This window comes from Schistocerca piceifrons, chromosome 5 (assembly GCF_021461385.2).
Source record: "Schistocerca piceifrons isolate TAMUIC-IGC-003096 chromosome 5, iqSchPice1.1, whole genome shotgun sequence".
In the NCBI taxonomy this organism is placed as follows: Eukaryota; Metazoa; Arthropoda; class Insecta; order Orthoptera; family Acrididae; genus Schistocerca; species Schistocerca piceifrons.
The window spans coordinates 436,843,665-436,870,115 of NC_060142.1; the positions used below are offsets into that span (position 1 = coordinate 436,843,665).

At 44.8% G+C, this 26,451-nt stretch overlaps 1 pseudogene; it reads right to left on the reverse strand.

The window, feature by feature from the left end:
* Window positions 1–13,291: 13,291 nt before the first annotated feature.
* LOC124799896 lies at window positions 13,292–13,409 on the reverse strand (annotated as a pseudogene).
* Between the last annotated feature and the right edge of the window lie 13,042 nt (window positions 13,410–26,451).

A 26,451-nucleotide genomic window follows, 5' to 3' on the forward strand; every position in this document is an offset into this window, starting at 1 on the left:
CATATACAGGGTGTCCCATTTATCTTGACCACCCTAAACAACTGTTTGTCCAGATGCAAATTACAAAATGTTTCAAGCAAGTGTTCTTTAGCTGTCAGGGGGAGATCAACCAGCATGATTGCCTTCGTTGTAGCTTTGTTTTTACAAAGATATGAACAGCGGTATGACTTTTTTAAATGATACCCTGTATTTATATTTGGTAATTCATTTCCTCTACTAAAAACCTATTCAAAAATGTGTCACAGTGTACCATTCACTGAAACACAATGTTATTAATTATATAACACAACATTGAATTTGAGCCCGGGATCACAAACTCGTCCACTTGATGGAGTTGTCAGAAAACAAATGAAAACCAAGTAAAAACATATCACAAAATTGACTTTGACTCTCCTGTACCACTGCTCAGGAGTAGAACATTCAAAGGCGCTCAGAGTGGTGACCCTGGACACCGATTCACTAGTGCACTCGTTGAATAAAAGAATTATTTACTGCTTTCAGTGTTGCATGCTGAAGAAAATTACAAGCAAGCACGATACGTTCCTGCACGTCCTCTCGAGTTTTGGAATATCGCGATAGACAACGTATTTAATGCGTCCCCAAGGGAAAAAGTCCAGAGGATTTGAATCAGGAGACCCTGCAGGCCAAATAACTGTTTCTCCTCGACCAATCCATTTGGCAGGGTACCTTCGGTCTAGAACACGACGTGCACGCAAGGCATTAGGTGCTGGACATCCATCGTGTTGATACCACATAAGCATTCTGGTTCTTAGCGACACTTCAACCAGAAAAGGAGGAAGAATTCGTCTGAGGAAGGTGGCATACGCTGTGCCGTTTAGACTACCATTGATGGAATAAGGGCCAATAATTGTAGTATCAAGCATCCCACCCCAGACGTTAACTCTCCATTGACGCTGATGTTCCACCTGTCCAAGCCATCGTAGGTTATCGCTGGACCAATAATGCTTGTTCCTTGTATTTACCTGTCCTTTGATTGAGAAGGAACATTCATCGGTAAATAGAAGACTGGAGGAGAAGTTCCGGTTGGCGAGTATTTGCTGCTGCGCCCACTGACAGAACTGTACACGATTCTTGAAACCATTCCCATGCAGTTCTTGATGTCGATGTTCATGTTAAGGATGGAACCGGTGACGTGTAAGAATACGATGTACACTGATTTTAGGAATGCCAATCTCATGTTCAATCCGCCGTGTGCTCACATATGGATTCATAGCAACGGAAGCGAGAACAGTAACTTGGCAGCTTCGTCTGTGCGAGTGCTACGACGATTGCGTTGTCGTGGTTTGAAACTTCCCGTTTCATGAATCGTCGCAACAAGACGAGAAAACATCCGACAGGAAGGTGGGTTCTTGTCAGGATATCGATCTCTGTGCAGTTCCGCTGCCTGCGCAGAACGTCAACTTCGCACCTGAGTGCAGCACCCAGCGTTATTATCTTCCCTGATTTCGGCTGTTGAGGAAGAATGGACTGCCGTTTCTCCACAGGCATTCACACTCCTCACTGAAAGTGTCCCCAGCAATTCATCACAAAGGTGAAGGGCTGAACACACCCCACATTACTGTTCACTAGATTTACGTATCTACATACACACTCCGCAAGCCATCGTACGGTACTTGACCGAAGGTAGCCTCTACCACTACTAGTCATACCCTTTCTTGTGCAACTTGTAAACAGAGTGAGGGAAAAACGAATGTCTAAATCCCTCAGTATGAGCCATAACTTCTCGTACCTCAGCTTAGTGGTCCCTAAGCGACATGTATGCTGGTGGCAGTGAAATCGTTCTGCAGTCAGCATCAAATGCCGGTTCTCTAAATTTTCTCAGTAGTGTTCCTCGAAAAGAACGTCACGTTCCCTCCAGGGATTCCCATTTGAGTTCCCGAAGCATCTCTGTAATACTCACTTGTTACTCGAACCTACCAGTAACAAATGTAGCAGCCCGCCTCTGAATTGCTTCGATGTCTTCCAGCAGTCTGACGTGTTACAGATCCCAAACACTCGAGCAGTACTCAAGAATAGGTCGCACCAGTGTCCTACATGCAGTCTCCTTTACCTATGAACTACGCCTTTCCAAAATTCTCCCAATAAACCGAAGTAGACTATTCGCCTTCCCTACCAAAATCCTAAGATTCTCGTCCCATTTCATATCGTTTTGCAACGTTATACCCACATATTTAAACGAATTGACTGTGTCAAGCAGGAAACTAGTAATCCTGTATCTGAATACTACTGGTTTGTTTCTCCTGCCCACACTTATTAACTTACATTTTTCTACATTTAGACCTAGCTGCAATTCATCACATCATCTAGCAATTTTGTCTAAGTAACATTGTATCGTGCTGCACTCACTCAATTTCGACACCTCACCGTACACCACAGCATCATCACCAAACAAACACAGATTATTGCCCACCCTGCTCGCCAAATCACTTATGTATTTAGAGAACAAAGGCGATCCTATCACATTTCCCTGGGGCACTCCTGACGATTCCCTTGTCTCTGATGAACACTCGCCGTCGAGGACAGCATATTGGGTTCTATTACTTACGAAGTCTTCGAGCCACTCACATCATATGAGAAAAGGGGAATGAGTTCCGCACGAGCGATGCTTTCTAAAACCATGCTGATTCGCGGACATAAGCTTTTCAGTCTCATAGAGATTTATTATATTCGAACTCAGTACATGTTCAAGAATTATGCAGTAAACCGATGTTAATGATACTAGTCTGTGTTTTTGTGGGTCCGTTCTTTTACCCTTCTTATATACAGGAATCATCTGCCCTTTTTCAGTTGCATGGTAGTTTACGCTGGGCGAGAGATTCGAGATAAATGCAAGCTAAGTAAGAGGACAGACGGCTCGCCCGGTTGGCCGTGCGGTCTAACGCACGGCTTTCCGGAGTGGGAAGGAGCGCCTGGTCCCCGACACAAATCCGACCGGCGGACTTGTGTCGAGGTCCGATGAGCCGGCCAGTCTGTGGATGGTTTTTAGGCGGTTTTCCATCTGCCACGGCGAATGCGGCTGGTTCCCCTTATTCCGCCTCAGCTACACTATGTCGGCGATTGCTGCGCAAAAAAGTTCTCCACATACGCGTACACCACCTTTACTATACCATGGAAACATAGGGGTTACACTCGTCTGGTGTGAGACGTTCCCATGGGGCGGGGGGGGGGGGGTCCACCGGGGGCCGAACCGCACAACAATAACCCTGGGTTCGGTGTGGGGCGGCGGGAGGGGTGAAGTGGACTGCGGTAGCCGACGTGGGGTTGTCGACCACTGCGGCTGCGGCGGGGACGGAGCCTCTCCGTCGTTTCTGGGCCGCGGTTAACATACAATACAGTACATACAAGAGGACAGATGCTTTTCATCGGATTCTGCACATAGCAGTACAGGAGTCCTTACAGAATTTAACTCTGTGGAACGCACAAGTAATTTGCTCCAACTCAGAAAAATATTCATCACGAGAGCTGCATGAACAATCAAACACGACTTTTTCCTTTCTGGCAGTTAAGTGTGAAATAAACCTTTACCCATTCAACCTCGAAAGCCTTATGCACGGTCTTGACAACATTGCCTGACCTGAGGTTGTTGATTTTAGTGCTGCTGCCGTCTTCAGTCTCTCACCCACTGGTGAAGTATTCTGTGTCATTCTAAATGCCGGAAGATATATGTGGGGGCGACTGTGGCTGTTTCAGAACCCGGCGACAGCTCCGCGTCGGAGGCGCACTTCCCGCCGTCTGCAGTCGCCTCCGGTTCGACAGTTCTGGGTGCGGATCTAGCAGACGCCGGACCGCTGGAGGCGGAGGAGGACGCCGGGGGCGGTGGGGGCGAGGCGGGCGGCGGCTCGACGTACCTGCTGGTGGGGGCGGTGGGCGGGGCGCTGGCGGCGGCCTACGTGGTGGCAGTCCTGCTCTACCTGGCCAGGCACCGGCGGCGCAGCGCCGACCGTCAGAGGCAGAAGGACGCGGAAGCCGCGGCGGCGGCGGGGGCGGCGGAGGCGGCATCCAAGGCGGCCGCGGCAGCGGCGTCCAAAGCGGCGAGGCGGCCCACGCTGCTGCGTAGGCACCACTCCTTCTCGCTCGACTCGGAGGACACCGACTACAGCGGGGGCGGTTGCTCCGACTACGACGAGCACTACCCAGATTTCAAGCAGGTACAGCTTCAGTTAGCAGGGGGAGCCAACAGTGGCAAGACTACGTTCTCTACTAGTGGATTAACTGTAGCTATAATGAAAACTGCAACCTGTTGAATATTATGAAATAACCAGATGGTAATTTTATTTCATGTAACTGTAAATGGAAGATATTTCTTGTGGATGAGAAGATCACCCTTAGCATCGGTTTTCTGGCCTCTGATGCTTGTTTTTTTTTCAATTTTTTGCGATCGGTTACTTCCTTCTTCTGGTTGTTATAGCTGAATTCGTTAAGCAAACCGTCTGGGCTCTGGGTCCTCGTCATTTTTGCCTTCTCTTCCCTCCACACGACCTTCTTACAGTAGGCTTCGAATCCATCTCCATTTTCTGAGTTCAGTTACATCGAGTAATTGCCTTCCACTCCCATTCTTCACAGTACATCCTCGAATGCACTTTACCTGTTTGATTTTTTTCCGTTCTCCACTATATCAACCTCTCAAAAGGTTCCCGTTCTCTTTATGACTTCCTTTCTCACGGTCCAGGTTCCGACACTACGGCATGACATTCTAGACATAACGTTTTATCAGTCTTTCCCTTTATCCCGTTTCCATATGATTGGAGAATGACAATTTTACTACCGATATTTTCGAGTTAATGTCTAAACTGCATCTCCAATTGCTTTCTGTGCTACTTCTGCGAATTTCTGCCCATTGAACATTATATTACTCTTTCATCTCATCCTATTGCCATTATTTTTGTTTTTTATGTTTGCTTTCATTCCGTAATCTTTTCCAGTAGTTACTATCTCCTCTACAATTTCTTGGAGCTGTTTTCGATCATTGGTGACAAGGACCATATCTTCACAAATCTCAAGCGCCATATCCTCTAAATGTATGTTGAGGAGTGTAAGTGATAAGAAACGACCTTGCTCTACGTCTTTCCCTAATTCCATTCATCCATTACACACACATTTCACATTTGCCGAAGTCTTTTGGTTCAGACTGAGTGATGGAAATCTAAGAAGATTAGAAGCAGTCATAGGTAAGGGTATGCTAAAAATGGCATTAAGCCACAGGTGGCGTGCTCAGATGGAAAGAAGTACGTAGAGTCAGCAAAGTAACAAAGTGAGTAGCGAGCGGGCCATAAATAGGAACTTTTATTATGGATTTTCATGTAGGAATACCACTCAGGACACTCGAATAGTGTCATAAGTCATACGCGATCACTGCCAGTACAATATTTTAATAATGATTCTGTGCAGCAACAAAGATTTCAAACCCATCCCCAATATATTGTCTCGTCCGGTAGCTAAAACAGAATTTGGATATCTAGATTTTCAGGCAGGTACCCTTTTAGAAGCATCTAGATATTATATGTTTCTTTTTAAAAAAAGTGATATTCCACAACCTTCTGGTGCGTCTTCTCGCAGAAGGAGTAAACTGTCTGTCAATAGACACTGTATTATCCATAACATCGAAACAGCTGGCTTGGGTGACAAGAGATTCTATTCCGTCTGGGCTACTGACCAGAGCAAATGCAGCTAGAAAAACGCATTGGAAGAACGGAAATAACAGATGACGAAAATCGAAGAAACTAAACATTGTGTTTACTTTACACCGATACACACTTCCAGAGACTATGGAGAAGACAAAATTTATAAATTTGTGCTAAGAAACTTTTGCCCGGATACGACTGAATCAGAAGGAACTAAGTCAAATGAGACGTAGGATTACTCTGCTACCGGAATTAGAGATCCTACTAATCGTTGTTTGCGCTATGTAATAACGTAATTTATGATGTATGTAGCTGCTAACATTGCATGGTACGTAGATCCGGGCAACATACGGGTGCACATCATGTGGAGTGGGGGCACGAAACTTTTAAAGCCGCGTTGCAGTTGGTCAGTTCTGATGTAATGTTCTGTAAGTTTATAACTTGTGGTTTATAGTGGATCAGCCGTAATGAATTAGGACTGCAACCGGTTACGAAATTAGTGGACATGATTTTCTTTCACGGACATTGAAATAGAAAAGTATCTGCCGGACCTTGTCCCCTACCTGGATAATTCTTACGTATACCATGTTCCCAGGACTGTTCCAAAGGTTAAGGCAAACAACAGAAGTGCTTCAACGACACAACGATCGAGAAGGACAACAAATTGTACGATCTCAAGACTGTGGAGAAGCAGTGTTTGCTCGCGGGCATAAGAAGAGAAACAGATCGCGTACTGATAGTGTGTGTAAAGTAATACGGAAACAGACTCTATATCGCACAGCTACATCATACAACTACATTCACATAATGTGCAAGTTTAAATCTTACCGACTTCGCCTATTGGACCAATGGGTGCTGTAGTGCTGAGTGGTTACTCTTCGGATGAAGCCTTTTCACCGACAATGGAATTTTTAGGTCACAAAACTTACGTGTGGGCGCACGAGTATCCCTATTCGACAGCTATGAAATCATCAACAATTATTCACTGTGTATCTGTGGTTGGGCATAGAAAATGACTGGTTAATATTTAGGTATCTGTTCTCCCTGCTTAACAGCATTGGTGTAGCCCGTGTTCTTAAGAGAATCCATACATTTTGGGAACATATTGCACTTGATCTTCGTGCACATTCGTGTTTCCGGCAGTATGGTGCTCCGGCTCACATTACACGTCTTGTACAAAGATACGTAGGTAGAAGAGGTCTTATTCCATGGTCACCTCATTCACCTGTTCTGGCCTCACTTAATTTCTCCTCGTGGGGTCACGCCAAAAGTATTTTGTATGAGACTCCTTTAGAAAATGAAGAAGATCTCCTGGGAAGGATTGTCCGAACATCACCAGGATTGTTCGAACTGGTGCGACTGAACTTTGTATGACGATCTCGTACCCGCATAGAACTGGAGGACGCCTCGTTTAACAGCTGCTGTGAATGGAGCACCTTGTATTAGTTATGCAGATAAATAAAGTTTTAGCAAAAATGTGTCCACTTGATTTTTTAATTTGTACTGTTAATCTGCTAACGATAGGAAATGTTCACATTTTTCTTTCAACTATCGACTCCATTGTTTTGGACCAGATTTCCATGTCCGAGAGCGATCTGTTTATCCCTTTTCCAATCCCTGGAGATTTTTATCATCGTCACGAAAGTACTCCATTAACGAGGAGAAAAAAGCAGACAACGGACAGGATACTCGGAAACGCTTCTTTTCGGTTTTCTGAACGTCCAGTTGACAGCGAAGGCATTAATAATGGTGTTCAACGTCTGTTAGACATGAGTGGGAAATACATGAGTTACTTGGTGTGAGTAAGAAATAAGGGAAAGTATAAGATGAGGAGACAGGTGATTTGAACCTTGCAAGGTGTTAAACTATATGTTTAATGTTCTTTCTTTCTTTCTTGTGGCCTTTGTCCCGCTGCAAAACGCGAGCAGCCGGGTTACTATTGATGTGGCAGTGTTAGTTGCAGAGGGTGGCCGGAAGCCCTTCCTTCCACCACCCCGAACCCCCCAGGACGGAATTAGTGTACCCCAGCTGTCTGCGTCTAGTGTAAGCCCTGGAATAGTGCGAACGTTTTCATAGGTCTGCGAGTCGTGTAACTGAGGCGGAACTTGCGGACCAGCCCGGTATTCACCAATCGGGATGTGGAAAACCGCCTAAAAACCACATTCAGGCTGGCCAGCATACCGGCCCTCGTCGTTAATCAGCCGGGCGGATTCGATCAGGGGTCGGCGCGCCTCCCCGGGTCCAGGAAGCACCGCATTAGCGGTCTCGGCTACCCTGGCGGGTAAACTATATGTTTATTGTTGTTACAAACTAAACCTGCAGTCTTGTTACCTAATGCAGGTTGCATAATAACAACTTTAACTCTAACAATAATGAAAATAATTAATTCGTAAAATCATTACGAAATGCTGAATGTTTTAATTACAGCAGAATAATCTGTCGTAAGAAATCACTATTTAACTTCTTGGAACTAAAAATCAATTATGGTCAACATCACTTTCAGTAGACGTCCAATGCTATATAGCAATAATGACTCTATACATATTCCTGAAGCTCTTAAGTACTCTGACATTCAGTCTATATTAAACTCAAATATGCAGACCATCACTACCCTTTACGACTGCAAACTACATTACTACTATGAGACTACCACTTAAATTCTCTGATTTTCTTCTTCTTTCTGGCCTTAGCGTCTCTTCGCGGGCTCGGCATGTTAATGTGGATTTGGCAATGTTAGCAGTGATGGTGACGGCCGGACCGCCAGGTGCCCTTCCTATCTCCCTCCCTCCGCCCCTCCCCCCCCTCCCTCGCACCGTCCATCAAGGACGTAATTTCTGTATTCTACACTAGAACTGGAGAGAAGAGGGATTTGTGGCACAACTTGAGTAGAAGAAGAGATCAGTTGGTAGGACACGTTCTGAGGCATCAAGGTTCAAAAATGGCTCTGAGCACTATGGGACTTAACAGCTGAGGTCATCAGTCCCCTAGAACTTAGAACTACTTACACCTAACTAACCTAAGGACATCACACACATCCATGCCAGAGGCAGGATTCGAACCTGCGACCGTAGCGGTAGCGCGGTTCCAGACTGAAGCGCCTAGAACCGCTCGGCCACTCCGGCCGGCAGGCATCAAAGGATGACCAATTTAGTATTGGAGGGTAGAAATTGTAGAGGGAGCGCAAGAGATGAATACGCTACGCAGATTCAGAAGGATGTAGGCTGCAGTAATTACTCGGAGATGAAGAGGCTTGCACAGGATAGAGTAGCATGGAGAGCTGCATCAAACCAGTCTCTGGACTGAAGACTGAACAACAACGCTATCTGTTTGCATTTAATATTATCCTACACGGAAGTGTGAGAACTTTTTCGAAAGTATTTGCGAGTCGCGTAACTGAGGCGGATGTGGGAAACCGCCTAAAAATTACATTCCGGCTGGTCGTGACATCAGTTCTGTCATTAATCCGCCGGGCGGGTTCGGTCTGAGGCCGTCGCAGCACCCTGAATCCTGGAAGCGGTGTTTTCTTGAGGACACATCGATGCCAACAAACCCATAAAGTGCCTCATAAGTTCTACAGCGGCGCGGTGCCAGTATTCAACATCGCACGCTCGCCGATAGGATAAATTTATCCTGGAACGGCTGGCGAGCACATGGGACAAGACACTCGACACCACCCTCTCAATGAGATAAAACCCATATTCTGTCAGTAAATATTTGTCTCCGCTCTTCCCCTAGGTACGGATTGTTTGAAAGGCCACGTCTTGATCTTGTCACTTTTTAGGTCAACCATACTAAATGACGTGTTTTTATTGAGACATAATTCTCTTTCGTGCTGGATACTTCTTGTACATTTGTGCTTATCTAGTTCAGCTTTGTATTTCCGTGTTAGTTAGAGTGGCAAGCTGCTACCACTTTTCTCTAAATACACACACACACACACACACTGTTTAGTCTTGTGTCTTGTCTATGTCTAAATTCAGTATACTTGTCACATTCAAAGTAAACATGCTCAGACGTTCAGCTATATCTCTGCGCCCTAATCTTTTTAATTATATCTAATACACATTATATGTACCACATTCTCTGAAAATACCTAAAATCCTTTGGCAGGGGTTGTAACTTTATCTATTTACATATGCAAATATGCCTCCGGTAGCTGCGCCTCCATTGAATCTGGCTGAAACGTAATTGGTGAAAGTATGCTGTTTCAAATTATTCCACACCAAGTTTACAATCCAGACAACTTCAATGGCACTTTGATATTAAATAACCAACGGCTTATGACCAGATGGTTCCATTCCATATAATTTACGCGCAGATAAAGGGTAAGCCACATACTACACTCTGTTGATGTCCTGTAATGTGATTGTTTGAGTCTAGTAACCTAACAGAGACAAACTGATTGACAATAACGAACGTGTGGTAAGTAAACCATTAACACATTCGCACCGATGTGCATAGTAGGTATAATTTGGAAATAACACCGTTCACAATCCAATCAACCTGCCACAGTTTGCAAAACGCATTACTGAAGATTAGCACAGTTCATAAAATTAATTAGGAGTTCACAGTCAATCAATGAATAAGATTCACTGTGTTAACTCTCCAAAACCAAATTTAGATAAAACTCTGCATCTTTTACGACTTGTGGTTTGTAATAATTAGTCCGCATACATTGTGAAGTAATTTCGTGCACAGATATAGCTCTTATCATAACCTTCTGCGGATTGACTGACTTGGCTTCCGACAATCGCTCTTTTATGAACCTCTCTTCTATAAGATTACATTTATCAATTATTGTTCGCTGGAGTTTTACAAGTCACAATTAAAAATATACATTCTTGATTAATTGAATAGTGGGGAAGGATTCTTCTGAATGTGACCTTTTAGATACAACTGTTGAGTTACACTGTCTAGATTGCCAAAATGTGGTGTTTTGTTTTAGTACAATGTTGTAGTTAAGTATGTTAATTAGTCTGAAACTAAATGAATGCAAAAGTTTCTACAGTTCCAGCATTCGCTCTACAGATATTTCATTTATTTGTACACCGATCAGCCAGAACACTATGACCACGTACATAATGGCCGACATGTTCACCTTTGGCACGGCTAACAGCAGCAACGTGTCGTGGTATGGAAGCAGTCGGGCCATGGTAGGTCGCTGGAGGGAGTTTGCACCACCTCTGCACACACTCTGCACACACAAGTCACCTAATTTCTGTAAATTCCGTGGAGGGGGCCTATGAGCTCTAACGCCACATTCAATCACATCTCAGATGTATTCGATCGGGTTCACACCTGGTGAGTTGGGGGACCAGCACATCAATTGGAACTCACTATTGTGTTCCTCTAACTGCTCCATCACACTTCTGGCCTTCTGGCACGGCGCATTATCTTGTTGAAAACTGCCACGTCCGTTTGGAAACATGATCATCATGAAGGGGTGTATGTTGTCTGAAACTAGCGTAAGATACTCCTTGGCCGTCATAGCTCCTTACACGAGCTCCACTAGACCCATGGACGCCCACGTGAATGTTCCCAGAGCATAATGGAGCCACCACCAACTTGTTTCCGTCCCACAATACAGGCGTCAAGAAGCTGTTCTCCTAGAAGACGAGGATTCGCGCCCTCCCATCGGCATGATGAAGAAGGTATCGGGATTCATCAGACCATGCTACGCTCTGCCACTGCGTCGACGCCCAATGCCGACAGTCACGTGACCATTTCAGTCGTAGTCACCGATGTAACTGTGTTCTCATTGGTACATGCATGGGTCGTCGGCTGGAGTGTTCGGTGTACACTGTGTGTTCAGACACTCTTGTACTCTTCCCAGGATTAAAGTCTGATGGTAGTTCCGCCATAGCTCGTCGCCTGTCCTATTTTACCAGCCTGCCCAGCCTATGACGTCTGACATCTGTAATGAGGGGTGACCGCCAAACTCCACGACGTCTAGACGTGATTTCACCTTAGTTTCGTTACTTGCTGGATGCACTCATCACAACACTCCTCGAAAACTCGAAAAATTGTGAAGTTTCCGAAATGCTCGTTCCGAGCGTCCGGGCCACCGCAGTCTGTCCTCGGTCAGACTGAGATAGATCGTACGTCTTTCCCATTCTACACACGGACAGCAGGCTCACTGATGCTATATGCACCGTGCGTTTGTCTAACTAGCAGTCATTCCCTGCGAGGTGACGCTGCTGTTTTCTAGACGGACTTATATCGATAGTAGGTCCAGGGTCATAATGTTCTGGCCGATCAATGTACATACTTTTGATGTACTTTACCCGAAAGTTAGCAATTGAGTATATGTATGAACATAAACAATGATAAAGGAGTTTTAAATCACTGATGTTTTGTAATCAGCATAGTTTCTAAGTAATCTAACGGATTCTAACTAACCAAATGAATGTAACAGATAATGAAATTAAGTTAGATACGCCCTGAGTTAATGTTTAAGATATTTGGTATTGTGTACATGTCGTAAAAATAACATTATTGAAAGAATTTGTAAAACAAATGGAGGGGGGGTTGGAGAGTAAAATAACAGCTGGAATGAATCCGCCTTCTTTATCACAGGGTGCATTAGACTATTATTTCCATTTATTGGTTGGTATTGAGTTTTAACCTGCTGCCTAGGTAGCAGAGTAAGTCGTGATACTGCTCTTGTTAAAATTTTTAATTGATTGAGGGTGTATTCCAGGTTCAACAAGCTGAGGACAGTACTGAGCTGTCAAATGAAACTTTATGGTTCCAGAGACCTTTTGAAGTCACAGACATCTATAAGATATACGTATATAGCTGTGTTATGCTAGTAAATTACAACTACGTCGCTTATGACAATAGCTTAGCACAAAGTTACGACTAAGATTGTCGAAATACGCTAAGCCGGCCGAGGCAGCGCATTGGTTAGCACAATGGACTCGTGTTCTGGAGGATGACGGTGCAAATCTCCGTCCAATTATCCTGTTTAAGGATTTCCGAGATTTCACTAAAATTCTTAAGGTAAATTCCTGGATGGTTTCTTTTCAACAGTAAGGCCGACTTCCATTCTCATCCTTTCCCTAACTAAGATTCTGCTCCTTCTCCATGTCTCTAATGATTCTTCGTTGACGGGACGTTAATCTATAATCCTCCCTCTCTTTTTTTTACTTAAGTTGTTAGTATCATTGTCGGCTGGGGTGGCCGAGCGGTTCTAGGCGCTACAACCTAGAACCGCGAGACCGCTACGGTCGCAGGTTCGAATCCTGCCACCGGCATGGATGTGTGTGATGTCCTTAGGTTAGTTAGGTTTAAGTAGTTCTAAGTTCTAGGGGACTGATGACCTGAGAAGTTAAGTCCCATAGTGCTCAGAGCCATTTGAACCATTTTGTTAGTATCATTAAATGGTCTATAACCTACTGTATATGTTTACAGTGTGTAATAACGCGTAACAGTTACTGTCTCCGTCCGAAATGACCTTGGAAGACCCAACGGTACCGACCGGCCACCGTGTCATCCTCAGCCCACAGGCGTCACTGGATGCGGATATGGAGGGGTATGTGGTCAGCACACCGCCCTCCCGGTCGTATGTCAGTTTACGAGCCCGGAGCCTCTGCTTCTCAGTCAAGTAGCTCCTCATTTTGCCTCACGAGGGCTGAGTGCACCCCGCTTGCCAACAGCGCCAGGCAGACCGGATGGTCACCCATCCAAGTGCTAGACCAGCCCGACAGCGTTTAACTTCGGTGATCTGACGGGAACCGGTTTAACCACTGCAGCACGGCCGTTGGCACTCACTATCTAGTATTACGGTGATATTTACGGAGGTAGGGCTCCCTTGATGTGTTGTCTACTGGATTACAGGTGGAGGCGGCGCTGCTGGAACCTGCCGGCTGCCTGCTGGTGTCCGGCGCCAGTAGCGGTGCCAGCGAGTGCCTGCCGGAGGAGGCGCTGCAGATCGTCGAGACGGCAGACCTGGCGCTGACCGGCTCCGGTGGAGGCGGCGGAGACGCGCGGCAGCCTCCCGTGGGGGCGGAGATGCAGGGCCGGGGGCCGCCGGCCGCCGTCAGGCCGCTGCAGGCGCACCACCACCGCCGCAGGCTCTACTTCAACCCCGTCTTCTTCGAGCCGGACATGCTCAAGGTCTGCGTCCCACAGCTATTCCTCTTCTTTGTAATGTAAGCTGCTTCTTAAATCTTTTGCATCTATTACGTTGGTCTATAAGTTCGTAGCGTTTTTGTTTCTCATGTCGGTATTCCGGTCGCTATGGGTTTATTTATCGATTGTCATTTTTTGTTTGTAGTTCGATGTTGATATTTGAGTTTACATACAACCGTGTTGTCATTTGGTGATAATGAGTGGAATCGTGAATGCTAGAAAATGGTATGCCAAGAGAAAAATCGAAACATTTCCGACATGTTCTTATGTTTGAGTTCACTGGAGGGCTAACAGCAGCGGAGGAGTCATATAGTGTAAATATGCTAAATATTACAGGATTCAAGTTAGCTTCTTACTTCTGTAGGGAAAATATGGACAAAGGAAGAGTTGCCATTTTTGTCAGAAACTTTTTTGATTTCAAGACTCCTGATATTAATAAAGTTTGCTCAGAGCAGCGCTCAGAAGCTTGTGCGACAGAAGTAGTATTTCATAATAAGTTCTTTATAATAGTAAGTATATACGGAGCACCTTCAGGAAACTTTAACCTCTTCATAAAAAATTTGGAAGGTCTGTCGTCCCACCTCACAGTGAAAAACAAAGAAATAGTGGTTGCTGTTGATTTTAATGTGGATTTATTGAAAAGCTTTGTCAGTGAAAAATTATTGCAGTCAGTGACACTGTAATTCAATTGAACTCCTACCGTGATATTTGCAGCTAGGTTATGTAAATGCTCTGGGACTGCTATTTATAATATCTTTGTAAACAAATCTAGGGAAAAAGCTGTGTCACAAAACAAATAGTAAATGGGCTATCTGATCAAGACATGCAGGATCTTGTGTTAAATGTTGAAACTCATTAGGATAAAAAAATCTATTAAATCTGAGTACAGGAGGGTAATAAATGAATCAAAAATTGAGAACTTTAGAAGACTGGCAAAAGACGTGAACTGCATAGATGTTTACAATACTTTTGACTCAAATGGAAAATACACTCCTGGAAATTGAAATAAGAACACCGTGAATTCATTGTCCCAGGAAGGGAAAACTTTATTGACACATTCCTGGGGTCAGATACATCACATGATCACACTGACAGAACCACAGTCACATAGACGCAGGCAACAGAGCATGCACAATGTCGGCACTAGTACAGTGTATATCCACCTTTCGCAGCAATGCAGGCTGCTATTCTCCCATGGAGACGATCGTAGAGATGCTGGATGTAGTCCTGTGGAACGGCTTGCCATGCCATTTCCACCTGGCGCCTCAGTTGGACCAGCGTTCGTGCTGGACGTGCAGACCGCGTGAGACGACGCTTCATCCAGTCCCAAACATGCTCAATGGGGGACAGATCCGGAGATCTTGCTGGCCAGGGTAGTTGACTTACACCTTCTAGAGGACGTTGGGTGGCACGGGATACATGCGGACGTGCATTGTCCTGTTGGAACAGCAAGTTCCCTTGCCGGTCTAGGAATGGTAGAACGATGGGTTCGATGACGGTTTGGATGTACCGTGCACTATTCAGTGTCCCCTCGACGATCACCAGTGGTGTACGGCCAGTGTAGGAGATCGCTCCCCACACCGTGATGCCGGGTGTTGGCCCTGTGTGCCTCGGTCGTATGCAGTCCTGATTGTGGCGCTCACCTGCACGGCGCCAAACACGCATACGACCATCATTGGCACCAAGGCAGAAGCGACTCTCATCGCTGAAGACGACACGTCTCCATTCGTCCCTCCATTCACGTCTGTCGCGACACCACTGGATGCGGGCTGCACGATGTTGGGGCGTGAGCGGAAGACGGCCTAACGGTGTGCGGGACCGTAGCCCAGCTTCATGGAGACGGTTGCGAATGGTCCTCGCCGATACCCCAGGAGCAACAGTGCCCCTAATTTGCTGGTAAGTGGCGGTGCGGTCCCCTACGGCACTGCGTAGGATCCTACGGTCTTGGCGTGCATCCGTGCGTCGCTGCGGTCTGGTCCCAGGTCGACGGGCACGTGCACCTTCCGCCGACCACTGGCGACAACATCGATGTACTGTGGAGACCTCACGCCCCACGTGTTGAGCAATTCGGCGGTACGTCCACCCGGCCTCCCGCATGCCCACTATACGCCCTCGCTCAAAGTCCGTCAACTGCACATACGGTTCACGTCCACGCTGTCGCGGCATGCTATCAGTGTTAAAGACTGCGATGGAGCTCCGTATGCCACGGCAAACTGGCTGACACTGACGGCGGCGGTGAACAAATGCTGCGCAGCTAGCGCCATTCGACGGCCAACACCGCGGTTCCTGGTGTGTCCGCTGTGCCGTGCGTGTGATCATTGCTTGTACAGCCCTCTCGCAGTGTCCGGAGCAAGTATGGTGGGTCTGACACACCGGTGTCAATGTGTTCTTTTTTCCATTTCCAGGAGTGTACAAACCATTCATTTATAAAGTTACTTCCTTATAAAGTTACTTACCTTACTAAAGGTAACTCAAATCAAGCAGAAGTCTAAAAATAAACCATGGATTACACAAGCAATAAAGATATAGTGTGGGACAAAAAGGAGACTGTATCTACTATCTAGGAACAGCTCTGATGTTAGCATTGTAATTCATTACAAAGAATTCTGCAAAATATTGAAGCAAGTAATCTAGAAATCTAAGCAGCTTTATTATGAGAAAAAGATAATTACATCAGGCAACAAAATAAAAATATCATGTGGGACAAAAATGAGATTGTATCTACTATCCAGGAACAGCTCTGAGGTTAACATTGTAATGAAATACAAAGAATACTGCAAAATATTGAAACAAGTAATTCAGAAATCTAAGCATCTTCATTAGGAGAAAAAGATAATCACACCAGGCCATAAAGCGAAAACTATAGGGGATGTAGTGAAGACAGAGACAGATGGGACCAAAAAGGAAGAGGAACAGACAGCTCTAAAACCAAATGAGACATTGGTAACAAGTGAATGTAGTGTTGCAAACCTCTTAAACAAGTAATTTGTTTCTGTTACTGACAGCTTGTGATTATCAGGTCTGGTACACAGTGCAATGGAGTATCTGAGACCAATCTTTACAAATAACTTCAGTAAAATGGAAATGACATTCATATCTCCCACAGAAGTAGCATCCATCATAAAATCCTTAAAATCTAAGTATTCTAGTGTTTGCGATAATATATCAACAAAATTAATCACAGAGTGTAAATAAGTTATACAAAACTGCAACCAGTCACTTTTGTGAATAATTGTTTTATTCAATGAACCGGTTTTCGAACCTTTTCAGGTTCATCTTCAGATGGTTTCAGGAGGTGACCCTGAAACCGTCATTGCATGAACGATGAAATGTCAGACACTGAGATAAGCGCTGGTAGAATAGAAAATCAACTCAAACGCTCATTTCTGGTAAAGAGTATGGACCGGATGTGATCACCATAAGATACGATAGGAATTATGCTAAAGAACTTGCTGCCCTTCAAGCGGTAGGTTATCGTGGGCCACTAGAATAACGGAAGAGTACCTAGTGTTTGGAAAAAGCACAGTTTATTTCCGCTTTCAACAATGTTCGTTGGGTCACACAAGTATAGCTCGAAATTACTGATGTTAATGTTTTCTAAAATTATGGAACACCAATGATACGCCCGTGCTTCGCAACTAAGGTTAAAGTGTGCTTTAAAAACCCTCGCTTTTTAGAGTTCCGCACCTAAGTTGGTAAAAAATTGATCCTTCTAGCATCACGTCGTCAACAAATTCGTTTTTCTTAGTTAAGAAGTCAAATATAAATGAAACGTATCGAAAGAAGCAACGCACTTTCGTTAAGCTTTTTAATACATAAAGCGAAATATTATATTCGTATATCCTAGACAAGTATATTCATTATTAATTAGTATTCGCAAAGATAAGATTGCAGCGCTTAATTCTGTTACTGACGTAAATTTCTGAAAATATTTCTATCACTGAGGTAATAAAAACTAACAGCGCCCTCGATTGTTTCCTTGGTGTGTTACGCCTTCATTAAGGTAAACATCCGAAGTACCAACGAGGAGAACACGGCAAATGCCGTAAAATTATATCTCAGAAACTTCGCTTAATGGAAGATGACCTAAAATAAGCGAGCCCGTATCTCGGTTTATCCGTAGATATTCGACCGTTCCTCAGGATACGGCGATCAAAGTTTTCGAGGCATGTTCTGTGCCCTTTAGCAACTGAATAGTCCAGCCGAAGAGGTGGCAAAATGGTTAGGGTCGCGTCTTGGCGTTTTTGCGTCCCATATTCGAAACCTTACTATTATTTTTATTTTGTTTTTCATTTGTCTACCCATTTTCGTGGTAGATTAGTGCACAAATGTTTTCAAACGTATTTTGAAATAATGTTGTCCTTATTCGTCTACTAACTGTATGTCTGATTAATGAATTAGGAGTAAAAAATAAAAATAAAAATCAATTACTGAATCGAAAAATTATTTTCAGTTGTTTTCGGTGAAACTCCTGAGGTGTATCTTGATGCACACTCAACTGGAAGCACCAGTTTTCGAAAAAGTTATCAGTTATGCGAGATTTGCCGTAAAATTAAAGCAAAAGGTTGAAATCTTCAGCAACGTTAACAACATGCCTTTCCCGAGTGAGCTTCATACGAAGAAATATAGCGGTGCCCATCCTACCTTCGCGCAGTGGCCTTGGTGTTCGGAATTTCTATATTTCGAATATTTCTACGATTAATATCATCCAAAGTGGATGCACCAAACCTTCCTGAAGAATCAAAATGAAAATAAAATATAAAAATTGAGAACTGATATCAGAATTAAATGAACAGTTTTTGTAGTGCAGCCATGTTCAAAATCTTAACACACACACATACACATTATATAATAAATGTATGACCCTTATTGTGAAATCCAGTTGTAATTTTACAATTAAAAGTAAAACAACGCCCTTGTATCCCGTAACTAAATAAGAATCGTTTGTGTAGTAATCTCCTACGGACTTGGATTGATAAATCAAAAAATAAAATAAATAAAAACAACAGTCGTGTTTACAAAACGGGCGTAAAAAGTGAGACCGCGGCAAACCACTACATCAACTATTGCACTGAGGTGGTAACGCGCTAAAAGGCATCTAAATTACGCTGAAGACTTTGACAGTCGTTTCCTTCGCTTACTGTGGGTCCTCCTCCACTGAGCGAAGTTTCTGGGAAATCAGGTTATGGTACTTGTCGCGTACTCCTGAAACTTTAAATCACGATATCTTCTCTTTCGTGATCCGATTTCGATGAAAAAAACCTATAGGTTGTCCGAAGCTAAGTTCAAGGTACCTGTGAAAACCTCGTGACAATTTGGCGATTAGGTGTTCAAACAGACAGACACGGCGATTTTGCAGTTTTATTATTAGTATATGTTTTATGCTCACGAATTAAAAGGTTTTTGGAAAACTAAAATTTGGTGTATAAAAATGAACATGGATACCGCAAACGCAGATATTGCGAAACTCGGTTCGCTGTGTTCGTCCACGAGGTCCGGAAGGCTAGACAACGACGTACTAGTTGATGCTGCTTTTCTTCACTTCAGTCAAGCATTTCGATGCGTTGCTGCACTGTCGCTTACTGAACAAAATACGAGCTCACCGACTATCGAACCACGCTCGTGACTGGCTACAGGTCTTCCTTGTAGACAGAATAGAACATGTCGTTGTTAATAGAATGCAATCGACAAATTTAAAAGTAGTTCCAACTGTACTCCAACGGAATGTGATAGATCCGTTACTGGATTACAATGGGAATTGCGTGAAGGCTATTCGAGGACGATGCTGTTATTTAGAGGAAGGTTGCAACGTCAGAAGGCCTGCAGGGGCTGGAAGTTGACTCGGAAACGTTAATAAATGTAACGTATTACACATAGACAGGTGAACAGAGCCACTCCTGTTCGATTACACTACTTGCGATGAACCGCTAGAAACAATAATTACAATAAAATACCTAGGAATATCCATTCGAAACGTCAAAGTCGAACAACCACATGAAAAACTGTAGAAAAACCACATATGAGGCTGAGTTTCACTGGGAGAACCTTAAGGAAATGTATGGGGGATGTTTAACAAGTAATGCAACACATTTTTTTCTGAAAGGAGGTTGGTTTCATCCAGGATTCCAGTACACCATATTATTCACCCTCTTCTGGCTACAAAACCCTATTTTTAAACATTATCTCCGTTCAATGCGACGGCCTTGCGTTACCCTGTTAGGAGGACCTATATGCCTGCATGGTGCCGGCCGCGGTGGTCTCGCGGTTGAGGCGCTCAGTCCGGAACCGCGCGACTGCTACGGTAGCAGGTTCGAATCCTGCCTCGGGCATGGATGTGTGTGATGTCCTTAGGTTAGTTAGGTTTAAGTAGTTCTAAGTTCTAGGGGACTGATGACCACAGAAGTTCAGTCCCATAGTGCTCAGAGCCATTTGAACCATTTTGAACCTGCATGGTACCACTCTAGTACTGGTCGACGTCGGAGTGAACGTTCCGCTGCATCAGTAACCTCCTCATCATCCACGTATTGCTTCTCGCGGACCGCAACCTTCATTGGTCCAAACAGATGGAAGTCTGAAAGTGCGAGATCCGGGCAGTAGGGTGGATAATGAAGAACAGTCCAATGAAGTTTTGTGAGATCCCCTCAGGTACGCACACTTGTGTGATGCCTATTGTTGTCATGAAGGAGAAGTTCGTTTGCATTTTTACGGCGACGTATACGCTCGGGTCTTTTCTTTAATGGTAGCACAATACACTTCGGAGAGAATCGGTGCACCATGGGAGGACATTAAACAGAGTAACTTCTTCAGAGTCGCCGAGACCGCCGTCATACTACCAGGTGAGGGTGCGGCTTTGAATTTTTTCTCCCGAGGAGGCGTTGTGTGGTGCCACTCGATTGATTGTCGTTTTGTTTCCAGTTCAGTGACGACCCCATGTTTATTGCCTATGACGACGTGTGACAAAAAATTATCACGATCAGCCTCGTAACACGCAAGTAATTAAGACCAGATGGTTCTCCGTTGACCTTTACGGTCTCCTATTAGGCGGCAAGGAACTCCGCGGGCACTCACCTTTGAGTAAGTCAACTGCTGGACCAGTGTGTCAGCGCTACCAACAGAGACGTCCAGTTGTGCAGCGAGGTGTTTGATTGTGATTCGTCGACCACCTCGAATGAGAGTGTCCGCATGTTACAACACTGCAGGAGTTACAGCTATGTACGGCCAGGTGGCACGCGGAGATCAGACATTTTTGTGTGATCTCATTGCGATGATGACAGACGCCTTTGCATTCAAGCGCCTATGAATATCTGCCATAACCTGGTTTTCCATCAGAAGAAACTAAAAAAAAAAAAAAAAAATTGGTTAGATCTTATGGGACTAAACTGCTTAGGTCATCGGTCCCTAAGCTTACACACTACTTAATCTAACTTAAACTAACTTACGTCATGGACAACACACACACCCATGCCCGAGCGAGGACTCGAACCTCCGATGGTAGTAGCCGCGCGGACCGTAACAAGACACCCTAGACCACGCGGCTACTCCGCGAGGCGAAGAAACTCAATGACAGCTCTCTGCGTGACATGCACGTCCGTTACAGACGCCATTTTGAAGGGTACGTATAGCGCCGCCACCTATCCCAACTTAAAAAGAAAACTGTAGAGGCTAAACCGGAAATATTTCACGATGTCCCACAACAAATACTGCATTTTTTCAACCAAAATTTGCCAAGTAAAAAAATGTGTTGCATTACTTATTGAATGCCCCTCGTAATTCAAGCAGTAAAAAGTGGGTTACAAAACACTTATTCGATCGATTCTTGAGGATTGCTCATCGGTCTGGAGTAAAAGAAAATATGGGGAAGATCCAAGGAAAAAAGGCGCATTTCGTCACGCGATAGTCTAATCGGTGAGAGAGCGTTAAGGAGATGCTCAAGAAATTTCAGTTGCTACAAGGGAGATGTTGTACGTCACGGAGAGGTTTACCGTTGAAGTTTTGAAAGCGTACATTCCACGAAGAGTCGAACAATATGTTACTTCCTCTCACATTCCTCTCGCGAAACGATCAAGTCTAAAAAATTGGAGAAATTAGAGCTCATGGTAAGGTTTATCGACAATCATTTCGTGAATCGAACAGGCAGGAGGGGCAGCAAAAGCACTCTCCACCGCGAACCATAAGGTGGCTGTGGAATACAAAGCCAGATGTAGATGTAGTACGTGACAGGGTAATTTCTCCAGACTAGTTTCTGATAACTGGTGATACGTAGACACATTTATAAACAGTTTGATTTCCGAATAGCGGAAATCTCTTTTTTGGGTAAGGGTTTCTTGTGCCTAGCGCTTCAAAGACGCCGAGAGGACATCGAATATCTAATCATTTATTTTCTCATCAGAAGTGGGTCTACCTTCTAGCTCCACAAATAGATGGATTAAAGCAGCCGCTTTTGTGCTTAAAAGGGGACAGTACGAACTTCCCCTCATCGATTTGATTCATAATGACAGGGTGTGCAGTGTACGACTAGGACTTCAACGTACGTAAACAGGAAGACGCAACCCTCGACCGTTTTCGAGAAAATAATTCTAAATTTTAGGCGTACTTATAAACTTCGTATGGTCTCTAGTGTTCAAGGAGTCTGCAGTCGAGCGAGTAAGCATTTAGTTTCATAATCGCAACGTATCTGGATCGAATCTCGCTGCCGGTGCCTTCTCTTCATTCGCACGTAATTCTAACAACAGACTTATTATAAATGTGCAAATTATCAATATTTATTATTTCCTAAACTTTATCCTTAAAAAATAACATTTTTTTCCTTAAGGAGGTTCAGTTATATCAGTATAGTCATTTTATTTACTTATATCTACATTTGTGCCAAGTATAATGTGTAACGTGTGGAACAGCTCATGAATCAGGATGATACTGATCACAAAAATATAGAAAACAATAATTTATACTACATACAGCAAACATAATGAATTTTTGAATGTGCATTTATTTGGAAACCAAACTTGATTTAAATTCATAAAAGGTTCTCGTTCATCTTACAATTTCGTGTCGTAAGAACCATACCATTTGTTATGATTATGTGGGAACGGAAAAAAATACCAGCACCGAGATTCGATCCAATAACCTCGCGTTTATGAACCTATGAACAGACTTGCTGAATGCTTTCGACCATAAAAAGTACGAGGGTGAGTCAAATGAAAACCTTAAATTTGTAATAACAAATCGAAATTTCGCGCCGTTATCCTGTAAGTTGGTAAGCGTGCTACAAAGAGCGCATGCAAAATGGCCTGTAGGTGGCAACATAGTGCAGATGTACACATACCGTCGCATTGTCATTATAAAGATGGCTGCCCCACTTGCGACTTGCACTAGGGAAGAACAGCGTTCTGTTATTCGGTTTTTTATTGAAATTCATCGACGAATGAAGGTTCAGTACGGTGAGGCATGTTTGTCACAGCAGCAAGTCTGTGAATGGAGTAGGAAGTTCGCAAATGGTGTGTCTTCAATGGAAGATGCTCCTCGTCCAGGTCAGGTACAACGAGTTGTGACTCCACAGAACACTGCAGCAGTTGAATCCATAGTGAAGGAAAACCGCCGAGTGACACTGAATGACATTGCAGCATGTTTACAGATTAGTCATGGGTCAGCACACCACATTGTGCATGATGTGCTCCAGTTTCACAAAGTGTCTGCAAGATGGGTGTCACGGCAGCTGGCTCCTGAAATGAGAGAACGACGTGTTGATGCTTGTGAAGAGCTTCTTCGGCGCTTCGAACGAGAAGGTGATGGCTTCTTTGCAAGAATAGTTACTGGGGACGAAACCTGGGTTGTCTTCCACCAACCGGAAACAAAGAGAGCGAGCAAGGAAAGGCGCCATTACTCATCACCAAGTGATTTCCATATGTTTGGACCACTCAAAGAGGCAATAGGAGGAAAGAAGTTCCGTTCTGATGAAGAGGTACGCCACGCGGTGCACGAGTGGTTGCGCGGACTGCCAAAAGAATTTTTTTCCAAAGGAATTTATATTATTTGTAAGCGGTGGAGGACTTGCATTGAGCGTTGGGGAGATAATGTTGAAAAGTGATACAGCTTTGTACCACTTCTACACAACAAATAATATTTAAAAAAATATTTAAGGTTTTCATTTGACTCACCCTCGTATATAAGTACGCATAAAATTTTCAAACTCGATTTTCCCGAAAACGGTGCCTTACATATCCTGTCAATATGAATGAAATCGGTGAGAAGTTCGTACGGTCCTCTTGTTAGCTAGGTAGCTTGCAGGTTGTTATACTGTCCTGACGCGGATCTTATGTGTCGCGTCGTGTTGTTGCAGTCGCCGCCGCTGGCGGCGCTAGAGTTCCTGTCGAAGCTGCGGGAGGTGGTGTCGCTGTCCAAGAGCCGGCTGGCGGCGCGCCGGTTCGCGCCCTGCCTCATGCCCATCGCCGAGGGCGAGGACGAGGGGCCGGCACCCGCCGTGCCCGCGCTGCTCGCAGGTGTGTGCTGTGCGGCCGCTGCCGCGCTGCCTCTCTGTCAACAGCACTCTCCAAAAGCGAGAGCCGCACGAAAAAGTAGCCAGGCTCTACATCTTCACGACAACTCTACAAAGCACACTTAGTGCTAGATATCACTTTCAAACTACACTATAGAATTATGTGCTATGTCGGACGCGATTGCAAGATTTTTAGAAATCTGGACCGTCAGCTATCTACAGGCATTGAAATAGGTAAATCAGTGGTGAAGGTAGAAAATTTGTGCCTGACCGGGACTCGAACCTGAATTCTCCGCTTACCTAGAACGTTTGCCTTAACCGGTATTTTTTTCTTTCTTTTAAATCTCATATTCTTCGTTCCATTTGTTCGGGCGGACGTCCCATGACACCCGTTCAAGTTCATCGTTGATCCGTTCACTCAGTTTTTATATTACAGAGGACAGCTAACCCTCTTACCGAACAAGCTGAGCTACTGTGCCGGCACCGCCTCGGCCATCTGGACACGGCTCCCGTCAGGCCCAAATTTTCAACCTGTTACGCGCAAGTACCACTTTGGTGGTATCTCTGCTGTATAGATTGCAAACTATCCTATTTGACAATAAATACCTGGACACCAATCAGCGGGCAGTTATATGTTGTGTGTCCACTCTCTACATGTATGGCGGCTTTAACTGTGCTGGGGACACATATAGCGAGGTTTCTGAATGTCTATGAAGGAATGACTGCCACTCTTCCTCAAGAGGCGTAATCATAGAAGGTACTGATGTTGGACGATGGAGTTTGTAGAGAAGTCGACATTTTAGCTCATACCTAAGGTGATCCATTGGTTACAGATCGGGACTCTGCGCAGCCAAGTCCATTTCAGGAACGCTATTACCCACAAAGCATTGCCTGACACATGCTGCTACATAGCATGGTGCATTGTCATGGTCCGCAGCTCGTGGTCGTGCGGTAGCGTTCTCGCTTCCCGCGCCCGGGCTCCCGGGTTCGACTCCCGGCGGGAGCAGGTATTTTCTCCGCCTCGTGATGACTGGGTGTTGTGTGATGTCCTTAGGTTAGTTAGGTTTAAGTAGTTCTAAGTTCTAGGGGACTGATGACCATAGATGTTAAGTCCCATAGTGCTCAGAGCCATTTGCACCATTTTTTGCATTGTCATGCTGGTTCAATCATCATATTGAAACCGTCCCCTCATCCCGCATTTTCCGCTTTCGTAAGCACAATAAGGAGACCACCACTTAACCACGAAAAATATCCCCATACCGTAACACCACCTCCTCCTTACTTCGCTATTGACACTACATACGATGGTAGCTAACGTTTTCCAGTCATTCGACAAATTTAAATCCTTCCAGCGGAATGCCACAGAGTATAGCCTGATTCATCACTGCGAAACACTCGTTTCCAGATATCGACTGTCCAGGGGCGTCGCTTAGCTCTGACTACAGAAATGAGTGGCCTGTGAGGAGCTGCTCGACCATTGCACCCCTTCCTTTATAGCTCACTACGCAAAGTCATTAAGCTAGCTGGAGTGCAGGTAACACTGTGGAACTCTTCAGTGACACCTTCCGCTGATTTGGAAATTTGTGGTAAGATCTTATGGGACCAAACTGCTGAGGTCATCGGTCCCTAAGCTGACACACTACTTAATCTAACTTACGCTACGAACAACACACACACACCCATGCCCGAGGGAGGATCCGAACCTCCGACGGGAGGAGCCCCGCGATCCGTGACAGAACGCCCCAGACCGCTCGGCTACCCCGCGTGGCTTCCACTGATTCCATGCGATTTTTTGCAACCACCCCCCGCAATGCTCGACCGTCGCCGTCATCCGTTACATGAGATTTTCCTGGTCTTGGTTTAGCTGTGCTTGTTCCTTCGCGTTTCCACCTCACAGTCAAGTCACCAACACTCAGCTTTAGAGTAGACATTTCCCTGATGGATTTCTCACTCAGGTGACGATCAATGACTAGTCCTCGTTCGAAGTCACTGTGGTCGTCTGACGGAACCATTCAGCTGTTACTGCTTCTGTGGTCACAACACTATATTCCCCGCCTCCTTTCATGTTGGCGGATCCACCTGTCGTAACGCCTAGTGGTCATGCCGCATTGCATAGGGGTGTCCGGATACTTTTGATAAAATAGTGTACATCTCTGACGTTCTACGCTCTAGCCCTAAGGAAAC